The 16,169-nt window shown below is 43.2% G+C and overlaps 1 long non-coding RNA gene across 2 annotated transcripts in view; it reads left to right on the forward strand.

The window, feature by feature from the left end:
* The window catches only part of LOC147576028 (uncharacterized), a 149,647-nt gene extending 133,681 nt beyond the window's left edge, over positions 1–15,966 (forward strand). For both annotated transcript variants that reach the window (XR_015241999.1, XR_015242000.1), the window contains 2 exons: positions 6,514–6,612; positions 15,318–15,966. This is a non-coding gene — a long non-coding RNA (uncharacterized LOC147576028). The remainder of the gene's footprint in view (positions 1–6,513; positions 6,613–15,317) is intronic.
* The last annotated feature ends 203 nt before the right edge of the window (positions 15,967–16,169 follow it).

The following is a 16,169-nucleotide window of genomic DNA, read 5'->3' on the forward strand; positions in this document are numbered from 1 at the left end:
AGACTCTTTGTGAATATTTTGGGTTATGTTTTGTGCTATACCAGAATGGAATATGGAATGACATTTTCAAATTCAGTGTCTTTGTGATGCGAACACATGCAGGAAGAGCCAGTATCAGTGTTACGTGTCCATTTAGGGCAAGTGTCTTTGTGAACTGACACTCATGGAGAATTACATGTCAGTCTTTGTTACATGCAGACGTATTTAATTCTTGGATCACTTAAGAGAAATTGTTACATACTCCTTTTTACAGGAGAGAAACTGAGGTGACCTGCCCACAGACATAACAATTGACATCAGCTGTTCACAGATGCTCTACATATGTTGTATCCCCCTCATGGTTTGACAATTACCAACTCTGTAAATCCTGCCTTTCCAACAAAAAAATGTTAAAACCACCACCACCACCACCATACCCTTACATTTTCAACTTCCCTTGCTCTAGGGTGTAGACATGCAACTTGGATTCTACCAGCCAGCTGTGAGCCATCTGGGAAACCAGGAAGGGTATGGGCCACCCACTGTGTGGTGGGAGGAGAGTCAGAGGTCATGTTGTTGTGGGTTCAGGCAGCAGCAACTTTCTAATTGGAACCATGATTGTTCTGGGTCACATTTCTCAAAGCTCAGCTTAGGACCTGTTGACCTTGCCTTTCCAAAGAGACCATGATTTTTTCCAAAATTCTAGACAAAACTCTCCACTGTCTACAACTCAGTACCTTGACTGAGAATCTGGTTTGGGCCCTTGCCTTTATTTCTTTAAAATTTGTTCCAGCTGCGAAGAATTATTGACTGCTGCCCAAGTCCTCCTTCTCCTGCTGCTCTGGTGGACTTCTTCTGTATAGACTGGGGTGGAGCAGAGTCCTGCAGTCTCTCCACCATCCACTTCCCCCAGCCTGGTGATGGGATGCAGTATGGAGAAGTCCAGGCTAAGCCAACTCACCGCTCCTGCTGTCCATTTCCTTGTACTTAGGTTCTTACGTTTAATAAACCCCCAAGGAAACTTTAGGGTTCCAGGGCTGAGCAGTATAGCAGATAATACCCCATTGTGATCCTTCATTTTGCTTTTCAGGTACAATGAGCCACATTAACTACCATGACCTCTTTCTGTGAGTTTGGAGGAAGACAGATCCTTCCATGGCTCATTGGCTGCTGTGGTCCCTGCCTCATCATGTACTTTAGGTCCAACCACGGCTTTGATCCACGGGAGAAACCCTTGTAGGAATTTCCCAAGCGAGACTTTAATTACTATAAGCTGGTTGACCCCTTTGGGTGCCCGAGCTTTCTAGGGCCATTTGTTGGTGTCTGTTTTGCTCTTATTCTGTATCTAGCATGTTAACATAGTATATTTATTGACTGTAGAAAAATCTGTGATCTCCTTTCCCACCACGACCTCTCAGTTGTAGAGCCAGCCAAGAATGTTCTTCACCAAAATTGTCTGCCACGTCTGCCTGCCAGTCGGAAGAATGCCAGGTATAGAAACAAGTCGTTGTGCAAAATAGAGGAAAACAGGCCTTTCTCTGAGTAATCCCTTGAAATTTTTCCAATTTATCTATCAATCTTGCAGCCTCTTCAGATTTCTACTTATTGTGTCAATTTTTGTATTTTATGGTCTTACGGGAAATTATCCTTTTCAGTGAGTTTTTCAATGGCATAATTTTACAAGTGCGCAGGGTATTCACTTATAATTTAAAGCAGTCTCTTGTCCATGGCTAGCTACATCTCTCTCCTTCTTTCAAATGTTGATGATTTATGCTTTTCTCTCTTTGTCTCAATTAGTTTCAGCACAAGTTTGTCTCTTTTATTAGTATTTCCAGGGAAGCAGGTTTTACATTTTACTATTTCTCTATTTGTTTATGCGTACTTTGTTATGTTATTAGTCTGTGTCATTTTCCTCTTTGGTTCCCCCTAAGATTTTTAAGTGGAATGCTTAGCGTCATTATTTCTGCTTTTGTACTGCAACAGAATCATCTAATGTTCTAATTTTACAAACGTGGTCTGCTGGGTCAGGATCCTGTAAGTTTAGCTACTTTAAAAATTGTGGTTTTTTTTGTGAGGGTGCCTGGGTGGCTCAGTCGGTTAAGCGTCCGACTTTGGCTCAGGTCATGATCTCATGGTTCGTGAGTTCAAGCCCCGTGTTGGGCTCTGTGCTGACAGCTCACAGCCTGGAGCCTGCTTCAGATTCTGTCTCCCTCTCTGCCCCTCCCCTGCCCGTGCTCTGTATCTCTGTCTCTCTCAAAAAGTAAACATTAAAAAATTGTTTTCATAAAATGTTTATTTTATCTATTTAGGGAGAGGGAGAGCGGGGGAAGAGGAAGAGAAAGAGGGAGAGAGAGAATCCCAAGTAGACTCTGCACTGTCAGCACAGAGCCTGACATGGGGCTCAGTCGAACAAACCATGAGGTCATGACTTGAGCCAAAATCAAGAATTGGATGGTTAACCGACTGAGCCACCCAGTTTGCAGTTATTGTGCTCTGCTTTCTTTTCCTCATCTATATTATAGAGTAAAGCATGAAAGTTAAAAGTTAAACGGGAGCTTTATCATAAGATTGGCTGGGTTGGAAACCCAATTCCTATCTTAATCCGCATGTGACCTTCTTCAGAGATACGCGGTGAAGACTGTATAGATAATAACCATCAAAGGCCTTGCTTAAGCCATTTTATGTACGTGCATAGCAAAGCTGCTTTGAGCATACTCCAGAGTCTCTGAGCATTTGGGGTGGTGGGCGCATCACCTACAGGCTTGGGCGTCTCAGCAGGGGGATTGCAGCTAACGGGCCCTTTAGCAGTTCCTTCAGTGCCACATTCCTGCACTCGCAGCCACTGGCCTGGGCTTTTCTGCGGGTTTCCTATTTGTTGGGCTGCCTTCGTCTATGGCGCACATCCTTCCCTACCTATGCAACTTCCTTCCTTTCCACGGTCTCCGTTGTTCCCCTCCCCACCTCCCACCCCCCCCCCCCGTACACGTTCATATTATTTTTCTTTTATCTGATCTTTTTGTTGCAAGGGCCCTGTTTTCTTTATTCTCAGTAAAAGTTGGAGCATAAATATCCTTGCTTTTAACAATTAAAGTGATTGAAGGCAATGAGGAGCACTCTTATGTAACCATCCAGGTGTAGTGAAATGCAATATTTTAAATTCTTGATGGAATATGAAAAGTTCCTGCATTTTGGCTTCTTTCTGTAACTTCTCCTTTTCCATTCTTTATTAATTTAGCCTGTGACTTAAGTTGTTCCACTTTTAATATAATTTTGTTTAAAAATTAGTATGGTATATTTACTGATGTATAGTATATTAGCATGCCCTCTGTTCACGTTCATCTTGGTTTTGTTCTCTATTGGATCCTTTCTTTACCTATTTATCAAATAGTTGCTGAAGCAGCAGTGCTCTAATTCAGCTTTTAGTCTTCTGAATGAAGCCTTGTTCTTTCAATCGGTTGGAAAATTGCTGGACATATTTCTGAGACTTTATGTGGAAGCTTGCCTCTCTGTAAGCTTTACTTATCCATGGTGGCTTGACTGAGGCAGTGTAGACCTTGGGTCAATCTTTACAAGTTTTCTGAAAATGAAATTAGATCTGTCATAAATGTTCATGTCCCCTTCCACCCCTTGTTGATTAAAAAAAAAAAGTTGCATTCCTATTTGAAAAATCCCTTTAGGCAGCCTGAGACCCATGGCACCACCAGGTGGGGGTGTTACTTTTTTACTGGAACAGAGGGGATTAGTCGGCCGTCACTGTTTTTCTTTCCTGGACCTCTGGAGTCTGTCACTCTAATTATAACATGGAAGGAGGGTCTATAGGGCCTGTTCCAAGCCTCTCTGCTTAGGAGTCAGGTTGCTTGAGTTTTGCTTTCTGGTCAAAAACTAAGGAGAAATTTCACTTTGTGTCCCCCTGGTCGCTTCATGATTGGAGGACATCTGTAGCCCATTCTATTTTATGTTTCTCTATGAAGGTGTTCAAGGTTTAAAACGGACTCTGCCCGACCTCTACTCTGAGTAGGACCTGTGGATCCTGGGTTGTGCCAACAGAGACTCAGCTACAAAGGCTCTGTGACTATGCTCTCACCTGCTGCAGTCACCAAGGAGACTCATCAGTTTGGAGGCTCTTTCAAATAGTAATGAATCCACCTTTTGGTAGAGGACAGAGATGCTGCCTATAATACGTGGATATCAATGGACACTGGTTGTGAATGGGAACCAAAGGGCAGTGACGTCTGTTGGTTGTTTTCTCCCTGGGAGGGGAGCCCGTCCAAATGCTGGCTCAACATACAGCAGTCTCCCAAATCAGTGGTTCTCTCATTTTTGTGGGTATTGGCATCTAGGACCTACACAACTAGGCCCAGGGCCATGCCTGTGGAAGTTCCCGTGGGTCACTGTGTTCTCTGTTCGCTCTTTGGTTGGTTACGATACACCCGACTCCGAGAACCACTGCCTTGAATCAGAAGGATGCCTCGTTCTCTTTCTCACAGCTCTTTGATGAATTTCACCTTTCCTGAACGCCACCATGACCTACCTTCTAAGCTCTCCCGAGAACCCTCAAAGAGACTCTAATCCTCTTTATTTTCTTGCCCCAAACACACTAAAAACTTTATTTGAACCTCTGATTCATCTGCATGAAAGATCTTCCAATGCTTTTCCAGAGGTGAATGGCTGAGCCTTGTTCTCATGTCCTCTGTCTAGATGTGTTCTCCGCTTCCCCTTCCATTTTGTTATGCTGACAGCAGGGCTCCCCGACAGCACCTGGTGACCTTGTGGGACTTTGCTGCCCTTATTGAAAACTCCTTTTCTTTCTCTTTTGCAAATTTTGTTTCCTTTAAGTGCTATACCAATGATGTCATTCTTAACATCCCCTCCTCACAGTCAGTTCTCAGACCAATGTCTAGAATGATCCTTTTAGCATCTAAGTTGCCTCAAATCCTCCAGTGACTGCCATGGTAAGCCGAATTTCTACCCACAGCTTTGAAATAATCTGGTTACTGGTGTGTTTTCTGTGCTTACCCCTCAACACTCTCCTCCCTGGTGTAGAGAATGCTCTGAGGGGTCACCTCTTCAGGACTGAAAGAAATATTTCCTATAGTCTATAGGCCCCTGTGGAAATTTTCTAGCAATGGAGAAAGCTGCTTCTCCCAAAGCCATCCCTCTTCCTGGGGTAGCCTGCATGTGATGAGTGGTAAATAAATGGGCATAGAGTCTGGTAACTCTGAAGGGCCATCCCAGCTTGAGAACTCCCTGAGGGGCTGCCTGAGTTCTCTGTCAAGATCACAACATGGTCCAACTTCTCCTTTTGTTTAATCCTGCTTCCTCCCCTTTCCTTTTATATGTGTTGATTTGAGCTCATGCCCTACATATACTTCCTACACGATCACCTTATTCTGAGAGTCTGCTCCTATGGAACCCAGCCTGCAACCCACAGTCACTTCCCTCAAGCTCCTTGGCCCTCTTTCTTGGCTCAAACAGTACCAACTCTGATAGCACCTCAGGGCCTTTGCATGGGTTCTTCTGCTGTATTCTCCTACTTTGCATATCCAGATGGCTTGCTTCTTCACTTCTGGTCTGTGTTCAAATGCCTTCTCATTGAGCAGGACTTTGTGGCATCCCTGGATAAAATAAAAACCCTTTCCTCATTATCTTATTTTATTTTCCACCACTCACTCCTTATGGCCATCTGACAGAAATATTTCTGTTTACTATGTCTTCTTCTACTGTGTATGTTCCATGGGAATATTTTGTTTATTGTTCTTTCCCCAGTGTCTGGCACAGAGTAATAAATGAATAAATATTTGTTGAAAGAATGAATAAATGAGTGGATTCTATCTGCTTTCCTGCTCTAAACCTATAAGTACTCCCCCTTCCCCCTGCCCCATGCCTCCTCCTATTTGGTTGCAGCTGGATGGCTGGAATTTCAAACTAGAGAGAGCACATTTTGAAATATGTTCTTGACCAGATGATTTAGTTAGAAGGAGGAAAAAAGATAGGATTCTTGGAAGAAAGCCTGGAAAAAGCCCCTTTGCCCCCAAGGGGAAACAAAGAATAAATAGTCTTCTGGCTTCTTTTCTTCTTTCTTTTTAAAAAATATTTCTCCTGCTCTATTCGAACTGTCACATTTCAAAGCATTGGGCACTAACCTCTGTGTCTACAGCCCTTTTGCCTTTAACCTCATCACTATCTGTTATTTGTCAATTACAAGGGGAGGTGCTAAGCTATCACTCATGGTGACACCCCTTTGCTTGGCCATACACTAGACATCTTCATTTCTGAGGACCAGTTAGTTATTGATGAGTCTCCCCAATTCATCCAACCACTGATTTCATACTTATGTACTTCTCTTATGTATTAAAATCTTTTTTATTTAAAAAAAATGATGAAGGCAAAGCCCTTAGTGACTCAATATTTCAATGAAGAGAAATGACACTGAATAAGTCCTAAGCATACCGTAGTTCTATGCTTAACAAATACTTCCCCCCGCCCCAAACACACATAGGAATATGAGACGTGAACATTCTTTTCCCATTGTAGGTATGTTATAGTTTGAACGAAGCCACTCACGTATCCATCTAATTTCCGGAAGATCTTGATTGTGAAGGACTGTTTGTAGATCCCATCAGAGGAGCCCAGGTAAATGAACAGTGACTGATTCAATTAACTGATAAGAATCTATTAGCACGGATCCAAACCATCTTGTTTGAACACAGAGCATTATGTACAAAGAACAACCAGGGTGGCTGTCATTTCGTCTTGGTGAAATATATGGAGCCTGGGTGTGTCACAGCCCAGAAGGTGGCGACATACACATTTAAGGGACAATTAGTTTTTAAACACCAAAGCCCCCCCCCCCCCCCCCCCCCCGCCCCAGCACAGGTAGTAGTTAGTGAGAAATTCCTCTAATTGGATGGTTTTAAGAGCAGAACCCACCTTTTCTGTGGCCAGCAGGCATTCCCCTTTGAAGGGGTCAGGGCACGAAGGGTCTGTGTAGTTTCTTTTGCGGGTGAGTACGGTGGGCAGAGCACAGGCATGGCAGCTGGAGGACTTACTTTGAAATCCTGACTTTGCCATTTATGGTTGGTGTGGCCCTTAGCAGGGTACTTAACCTTGGTTTTGCTCAATATAATTTAGGACTAATAAGATTTCTGTCATCAAGCTCTGAGGATAAAATGAAAGAAGGTGTTTTAAGTGTGCTACATAGTGCGAGGTCTGCGCATGTCCTCTTTGTTTGCTTTTGAAAAACGGTACCGTTCTGGGGTGCTATAGCCCCTCAGCCTGTGGGTGTGGGGCAAGCAGAGAATGGGCTGGAGCGCAACCCCCATGGACCCCGCCTCGGCTGAGGGCCTCTGACGCCTCGCTTCTGCCCCCCTTCCACCTCGCCTGGGGGCCTGTGAACCTGGCGTTGGTTGAAATGCCTCATTTTAGGTGACTAAATGTGGCAAGCGGTACCTCCCAGAAGAGAAGGGTGTAATGTGATTTCATCGGAGGGAGATGAAAGAGAGTTCACCAGGACAATTTAAAACTTACAGCCTCGGGGCGCCTGGGTGGCGCAGTCGGTTAAGCGTCCGACTTCAACCAGGTCACGATCTCTCAGTCCGTGAGTTCGAGCCCCGCGTCGGGTTCTGGGCTGATGGCTCGGAGCCTGGAGCCTGTTTCCGATTCTGTGTCTCCCTCTCTCTCTGCCCCTCCCCCGTTCATGCTCTGTCTCTCTCTGTCCCAAAAATAAATTAAAAAAAAAGTTGGGAAAAAAAAAATTAAAAAAACAACAACAACAAAAAAAAACAAAAAACTTACAGCCTTAACATGTACAATAAGTATGCTGCAGAGCCAGAAAGGAAGGAAAAAAGAAGGGCATATAAATTTAACAAAGAATTCTTGGAGTTCTGAATTGGAAGCTTAGCTCCTAAAGCAGGACATTTGACCTGCTTGGAAAATCGGATATGGTAAACTTTGGGATGTTGGAATTCCTGGACGACTTAACAGGGTGTCTAGAATGTGGGCTCCTGTGAGTGATGACTTGGAGCAGTGCAGCTCCAGCCGTGGGGACACGTTACCATGGAAACCCCGAAGCTGGAAGTTCCTCCATGCCTCCGAAAGGCTGTCAATTAGATCTATGCACTTGGGGAGTCTAATGAAAACAGACACTTGTCATTTTTCCAGCAGCCAGCTAACATTATATACATTTAAAATATGTCCATGGAAAGAAAAGCCTGCAGTTAAGTTTCGCTGTTTATTTTAAGATAATTCCCTTGTGTGGCTTTGACAGGGCAGATCTTTTTTTCTCTCCCTCTACATTAAAGGAAAAAAGTGAGGCCCTCCAGTGTTGAGCAGAAACACGATTAGGAGAGTCACTTATGGTGGTTCATTTGAGGCTGTTGAGGGGGGCCTCAGTCCTACAACCTTATCTACATCACAGTGGGGTGGCTGGTCCCTTGGGGCCTCCCCTTCAGATTTCCCCTGCTCCTACTGGGTCCCCTGGCTTTTTGGTATTGTGAACCCATACTGACTGGCTGGTGGATACTTTCCTTTTAATGGGATAGCTCAGAAAAGAAACCTTCATTAGATATCACTCTCTTCAAATGTCAGATGCTGAGGAATGAGGGATCATAGTCTTTGGTTAGACTGACTTGCCATTTGAGGCCAACTGCTGGCATCTGACTTTCTGAGAACACAAATCAATAGTCAGGGCAGAAACCACAGTCAGAAGAAGAGCTGGTTCCAAGATTGGGTATTATCATTTATTTCCAATTGAAAGTGTGTGTGTATGCATTTGTTTATTGTTACCCAAACATGCTATTTTTGAGTTGCAATTTGCAGAAGAAACACTTAGCCCTCTTATCATGGGTATTGTTAATAACAAGATAGGAATGAGTATTTTCAAACTGGGCTGGGAACTGAGGCCCTGGTGTTCGGGAACCACGTCAGGTGTACACAAAGAGCTGAAAGCGCATATTTAATTGAGTCTTTCTTGCCTCACCCATTAGACAGCCAAATAACAACTGAAACTCTCATTCCCCACATGGAGAGTTAAAGACTGGTGCCTCCTTGACTTCTGAGTTCAGGGCATCCTACTCTTCTTGCTTTCTTTCAAATGTCAAATCATAAGTAGGTCAACAGAAACCAGTGTTGTTAGTTCTCCAGTTAGGTTTGGTTTCATAAGAATGTAGCAAACTTCACTACATTTGGTTTTCAGCAATATTTGAAAATTGCATTTTATGCTCGGCATCTGATTGCATGTGGTAATTATCACATCTCTGCTTGTGGCGAAGAAGCTCACAATACTGATGTGGAAAGACACATATATTGCCTGGCCTCACTGATTGAATGGGGGGGGGGAGTAATTATACATGTCCCCAAAGTAATATAATATGTGGCTGTGTGTAAAGATTATGCTAAGAAACCCTTTCTTGGTATATTTGCAGCGATGGTGGTAATTAGTACAATAAAAACAGGAAATAGTAAGCCCACATCAGATAACTGTCCCTGCAGCTCTCTCTTCTAATATCCTTTAATATCAGACACTTCAGATGGGTGGCTGGCAGAATGATCACTCACATCAAATGTATTCAAGTAGAAAGTGCAGTGTGATGTTTGGTATATAAGACTTGACAGGGGCTCTACCATTCATTGACTGTCTTGGGAGAGTCACTCACCTGTCTGGCTCTCAATTTTACCACCTGTATTATAGGAGAGTTCATCTAATCGAGTACAAGTTTACTAATTTGATTCTACAAGTGTAAAGCCTGCCATGTGACCTTTAGATGCTGAGCGAATATTTCCTTCCTGGATGGGCAGGGAAGATCTCTCTCTCATCGCAGTAGGAGCTGTGCTACAGCCTCCCGGCCTAACCACAAGGACATATGAGGACAAGAACACATGTCCTGCTTCTGCACAGCATCAGCAAAAGTCTAAACAGCTCTTTCTCAAGAGTTGCCCGGGTGTAGTGCATTCACCAACACTATCTAAATTACTTGCATGAAAAGAAGATATGTGTTTTCCTATTGTGGGTATTTTAGTTAGTATTTATAAGATTGTTAAGTTGTGGCAACAGGATCCTAGCTGAGATTCTCTTAAATTTTGTGGTTTACTACTCGATATGGTAGCACAAAATTAGAACTTTGTAAAGAACAACGGTGTGGCCATCTTCCCTATAAACTCTATTAATGACCATCATTTTAAAGAGGAAATTGCTCCTCGCTGGGCAGTGCCTCCTCTGACTCAATTCTCTCTGCCAGCAGAAGGTGAAATTATAATTACAAACTTGATCTTGGCTGTGACCCCTGAATTGGCCCTTTGAAGGAACTTGGATTATGTCTGAGTCTGTTATCTCTGCAAGGAGACAAGCTGTCTTCAGAATTGCTTTTGGGGCCCCATCATGTCATTGTGAAATTGCAGTTAGTAATCTTGCCAATGTTTTTCAGATTTGGTGCAGATAAGCTTGAACACATCTGGTTCCCTGGTTTCTAATGTTATTTGGGGAATTGGATGATTTAAAGTACTTATTTTCTTTAACTCAGTTCTCATCATAATCCATCAACATCACCTCCTTTTATTCTCCATTTCATTTTTATATGATCCTATTAGTTGGGAGTAACCCAAGTGATATTTTTCTTTACTATGGCCCTGTCTCCTCTTTGCCTTTGCTGGAACTCAGGGACCATATACCTTTTGCTAAATCAGAATTCATCCATCCTCTGACAAACAATTTTCATAACCCTGATTTTCTTCTTTGAGTTTTGCTGGGGATGCAATGAAGGCAGTTCTTTCTGCTCCATGCAAATGACATTTACAACAATGTCCTCAAATCAGAGGCCTGAAATGCTTCTCTTAGATTATTGAAGCAATCAGCTGCACTCCATGGTGTCTTTGTGCTGCTCCATGAAAGTAGATGTGGGCTTCGGGGTTGAGAATGAGCCAAGCTTCCAGGCCCTGTTGTGACTCCTGGGAGGTGACTCACCAGAAATGTAATCCAGGATGCGTGAAAGGTGTCATTCCTGGAGATCTGGGCATCTCTCATTAGGTTTCCAGGTGAAATTGACATTCTTTGTTTCCAAGGAGGCAGACATGCTGAGTGAGTTTACACGGAAGAGGGGATGCCAGCCTGCTTCGGGGATATTTCTGCCTTTCCTGAATTATTTGTCTCTACATTAGAAACCTCACTGCTTACAGACCAAGATAGGAGTGTGAATTTACTCTTTGCTCTCAAGGTCGTATAAGGAATGCAGATTCCTCTTGTATAGCTATTTCCCCCTCTGCCATAACAGTAGAGAGAACTATGATAATCAAAGTACCAGTTGTTCAGTTCAACTTGGCAAGATGCTCATGGACAGTCTGCAGCACTGGGATTAGTGAGATGAAGTGATAAGACAGTCCCTTCGCATGAGATGTCATAACTTGAGTGGTTTGGATGTGCTACGTGCTGGACTTAGTGACATAGTCAGTGGGGAATAGGAGGGAGTCAGGGCTGATTATGGAAATGAACCAGCTCTGGAATTTTCCTCTTGAAACAGGCGGCCAGCATTGTAATATACGGCCTAAAATGAGTTCCAACACCTTGTATTTAGTATCTGAAGGGATATGAGCCTGGTCCAGGTGGATTCTTGAAGTTCTATGGATGCACGATTTGCCAGTGCAGACGTGGCCCTTGTTACTGGTTAAGGGTAGCAAGTCAGGACGCTGATTCCTGAAGCAAGGGCCAGTGTGAATGAAGCATGCTGTCACAGTCCTATCCACAGAAATAGGGCTGAGGCATTGCTACATTTCCCACATTTTATGGATCACCGCTATTCTCATTTGCACACTTACTTCATTCAGCTTTTGGGATACAAGATGATTTGGTTTTTCTTTTACCTCACTGACTACTCTTCCCAATCTCCTCTCCTGGTTCCTCCTCCTTTCCCCACCTCTTAATGCTGGAATGGCCCTGGGCTCAGTACTTGATCCCCTCTTTATTGGCACTCCTTTACCAGTCTCTTGGCACTAAATAGCACCTATATCATAACAACTTTTTAAAAAAGTTTATTTATTTTGAGAAAGAGAGAGAGCACACATATGAGTGGGAAAGGGGCAGAGAGAGAGGGAAAGTCCCAAGCAGTCTCCATGCTCAGCATGGAGAGAGCAACGTGGGGCTGGATCTCATGACCATGAGATCATGACCTGAGCCGAAATCAAGAGTCAGTTGCTTAACCAACTGAGCCACCCAGGTGCCCCTATCCTAACAACTTTTACATTTCTAGCTGAGATCTCTGTTCCAAACTTCACATTTGCGTATCCAGCAGTCTGCTCAACATCTCCACTTGGGCCTCTCACACTCAACAGGCCCAACATGAACTCCTTTCCGCCTGCTCCTGAATCTCTTCCATCTTAGTTGATGGCAAATCTGGTCTTCCGGCTGCTCAGGGAAAGAAGCCTTGAGCCCCATCAGGTTCCCTCTTGTACTCTCATATATGAAATCCATTCCTTTAGGAAATGCCATTGGCTCTCAACCTTCAGAGTGTATCCAGGGTACCACACTTCTTCCACCTCCTCTGCTACCACTCTGGGGCTTCAACAGCCCGTTAACATCCTGAAGTCTGCCAGTAATTTTCTAACTGCTTCTTTCCCTGCCTCTCTTGCACAACTTTCAACACAGTGGCCAGAATGATTCGTGTGATATTTAAGCCAGATTATGTCATTTTTTAAAAACCCTGCAGAGTCTCCATTCATAGTGAAAGCCAGGGTTTTTATGAAGATCGACACAGGCCAGCCTCAGCGACTTTTCTGACTTCATCTCCTGAGGCCCTATGCACGGCGGCTCTACACCACACCTCTATCCTTTCCAGCACCCAGATAGCCTCCTCCTAGTCTCCACACTGGCTGTCTCCTCTGCTTTCTTCCCGTTGTCAGCATACTTCCCTTTCTTACCTCCTTCTAGTCTTTACTTGGTTGTCATCTTCTCAGTATGGCCTGCTTAGATCCCCCCATTTTATTAAAAAAATTTTTTTTACATTTATTTATTTTTGATAGAGACAGCACAAGTGGGCAAGGGGCAGAGCTAGAAGGAGACACAGAATCTGAAGCAGGCTCCAGGCTCCGAGCTGTCAGCACACAGCCCAACGTGGGGCTCGAACTCATAAACTGCGAGATCATGACCTGAGCCGAAGTTGGACGCTTAACTGACTGAGCCACCCAGGCACCCCAGATCCCCCCATTTTAAAGTATACTTATTTATTTTGAGAGAGAACGCAAGCAAGTAGGGGAGGGGCAGAGAGGGAGAGAGAGAGAATCCCAAGCAGGCTCTGTGCTGGCAGTGCAGAGCCTGACATGGGGCTCGATCCCATGAACTGTGAGATCATGACCTGAGCCGAAACCAAGAGTTTCAGCTACCCAGGTACCTCTAGATCACCCAGTTTTAATGTTTTTTTAATGTTTATTCATTTTTGATAGAGAGATAGAGAGACAGAGAGAAAGGAAGACACAGAAGCCGAAGCAGGCTCCAGGCTCTGGACTATCAGCATGGAGTCCGATGCAGGGCCTGAACTCACAGACCGTGAGATCATGACCTGAGCTGAAGTCGGATGCTTAACCGACTGAGCCACCCAGGCCCCACCTAGATCACTCTATTTTAGATTGAAACCTGCACCATTCTCCCCACCACCCTCTTAGCAGGCATTCCTGACTCCTAGTTAACTTCTGCTCAGCAGTTTTTTTAACCATAGAAGTGATCACCTTCTAATTTATTATGTTTTCACTTATTTACTATGTTTTTTGTTTCTCTTCCCTAAATCTCCTCCATACACATGCTACAATGTGAGGTCCTTGTGGGTGGAGGTTTTTATTTGTTTTGTTCACTGCTGTATCACAAGTACATTGGAAAGTGTCTGGTAAATGGTAGACACTCATTAAGTTTGTTCAATGAATGAATCCTGCAGTTGTATGCTTCTCTGTAAGTATATCACTTGCAAGTACTGGAAGGTTCAGAGTTTTAATGGGAAAGGGAGTGGTCAATGCATTCTTAACCCACTTGTTGGTTTTGCTCAGCTCTGTCACGTTCTACTGCAGAACTGAGATATAATTTTAAAATAGCATCATCATTCCCCACTCCCTCCAGCTTTGAGAAAAAGAGATACTTAGATATTCAAGGAGAGTCTGACTCTTGGTGATCAAGTGGCTTGCATCACACTTTGGTCTCCTTAGGAGTTCCTGGGTATATCATTCTCCACATTAAACATCAGCTATTTTCAGCACTGACACGCTAGGTTCAGGGTATTTGAGATAACTGACTCTATCACTGAGATATGCCAGTTGACTAAGTCACCTGAAGTCATAGCAGTCGTCTTTGTTGGCATTATCAGTGCCGTGAAAACACTGCTTTTATCACATCTTTCATTTTGAAGACTTGTGTGTGCGTCTTTCTCCTTAGAAAACAGAATCATGTACCTTGTTCATTTCCTCATGTAGAATACTAAACAGGCATGTACTTATGGGCTGACATAATCAAATCCGTATTTTCTTCGAGAAAGAATCCAGATCAGGAAATGATATTTACCTCAGCCCTTCTCTAAGAATGTAGCAATGTGAGGACAGGTGTTTAAGCACAAATTCTTGCATGATGCGTAACGCCTAGGGGGCGCTACGGTGGGCACTTCAAGTGCATATTTCTATTTTGATGGTGTCAGGATGCCTTTAGTAATTTTTTAACTCTTGGGCAAAAGACAGGTGACTGATTCTGATAGCTAACCTCTACGCCAGACTCTGCTCTAACTCTTTCTAGCCTTCTGGAGTAAAGAAAGACAAATGCATTGGTGATGGCTCTGCGATGCGAATGAAAGGGGAGATAAAAAAGGAGGCGGCCCTCCTGAACTCACATTCCGCTTTTCCTGTGAAAACGTTCCTGTGATTTCCTAGCAATTCTCTTGACACTGAAGGATAAAAATTGCATTGTAGATGTAATGGTCTTAATTAGTAAAATTGACAAGAAAATACTTATCTCTTTATATTGAATGACAGAAAAACACAACTTAGGGAATTTGTCACTTATGATTGAACAGAATCACATTTTAGTCTTACATATTTGTCTCAGCCTGATTAGTTCACAGGCAGGTTTTTGTTTGGTTTCCTGGATCATGAATATTCTGAATTCCTAGCTTTTCTTATCAGCAAAGCAAAGCAATTTATAACATGGGGCCTGAACAAACAAAGCACTTTAGACTCTTTACAATTTCCCTATTATGGAAGCTGATTCTCTGCTTAAGAGGCAAACTCACTATTTTTTATTTCATATTTTTCTTGATCAGAGAGAGGGTGTCTTCTTATTTTATTTCCTATATTTTTTTATTACATCCTGATTTTTTTTTAAGGAAAGGAAGGCTGGCATCTTTAAATTCCGTAATACTAAGTCCAAGACACTTTTTCTACCTCTACGCATCTCCTAAAATAATCATTTATGCAAACAACTATGTCTTCTAAAAGAAGACAAGGATTTGTCAAGCATTCCTCCATTATAAACACTACATGTATGCCAAGAACCAGTTCATCCTTTGCAACTCAGCAGTTTCATCTAATAGTAAAGATGCATATGTGCATAAGTGGTGGTATTTGTGATAGAAAAGTTACCAAAAACCTGTTCTGATTCTCTGTGAGTGTAATATAGTTGTCATCAATTCTGTGTTAATCACAAGAGTCTTATCCATAAATAGTGCAGTGTGTACCCTTTGGCCCTTATATGGAATACAGCTTTGAAAAATGCCTTTTTTTTGGCAAGGGAATTAAAAGCAAAAATGAACTATTGGGACCTCATGAAGATTAAAAGCTTCTGCACAGCAAAGGAAACAATCAACAAAACTAAAAGGCAACGAACGGAATGGGAAAAGATATTTGCAAATGACATCAGACAAAGGGCTAGTATCCAAAATCTATAAAGAGCTCACCAAACTCCACACCCAAAAAACAAATAATCCAGTGAAGAAATGGGCAGAAAACATGAAGAGACACTTCTCTAAAGAAGACATCCGGATGGCCGACAGGCACATGAAAAGATGCTCAACGTCGCTCCTCATCAGGGAAATACATATCAAAACCACACTCAGATATCACCTCACGCCAGTCAGAATGGCCAAAATGAACAAATCAGGAGACTATAGCTGCTGGAGAGGATGTGGAGAAACGGGAACCCTCTTGCACTGTTGGTGGGAATGCAAACTGGTGCAGCC

The sequence above is a fragment of the Puma concolor genome, chromosome D2 (genome assembly GCF_028749965.1).
Source record: "Puma concolor isolate L17-30 chromosome D2, mPumCon1.1.hap2, whole genome shotgun sequence".
In the NCBI taxonomy this organism is placed as follows: Eukaryota; Metazoa; Chordata; class Mammalia; order Carnivora; family Felidae; genus Puma; species Puma concolor.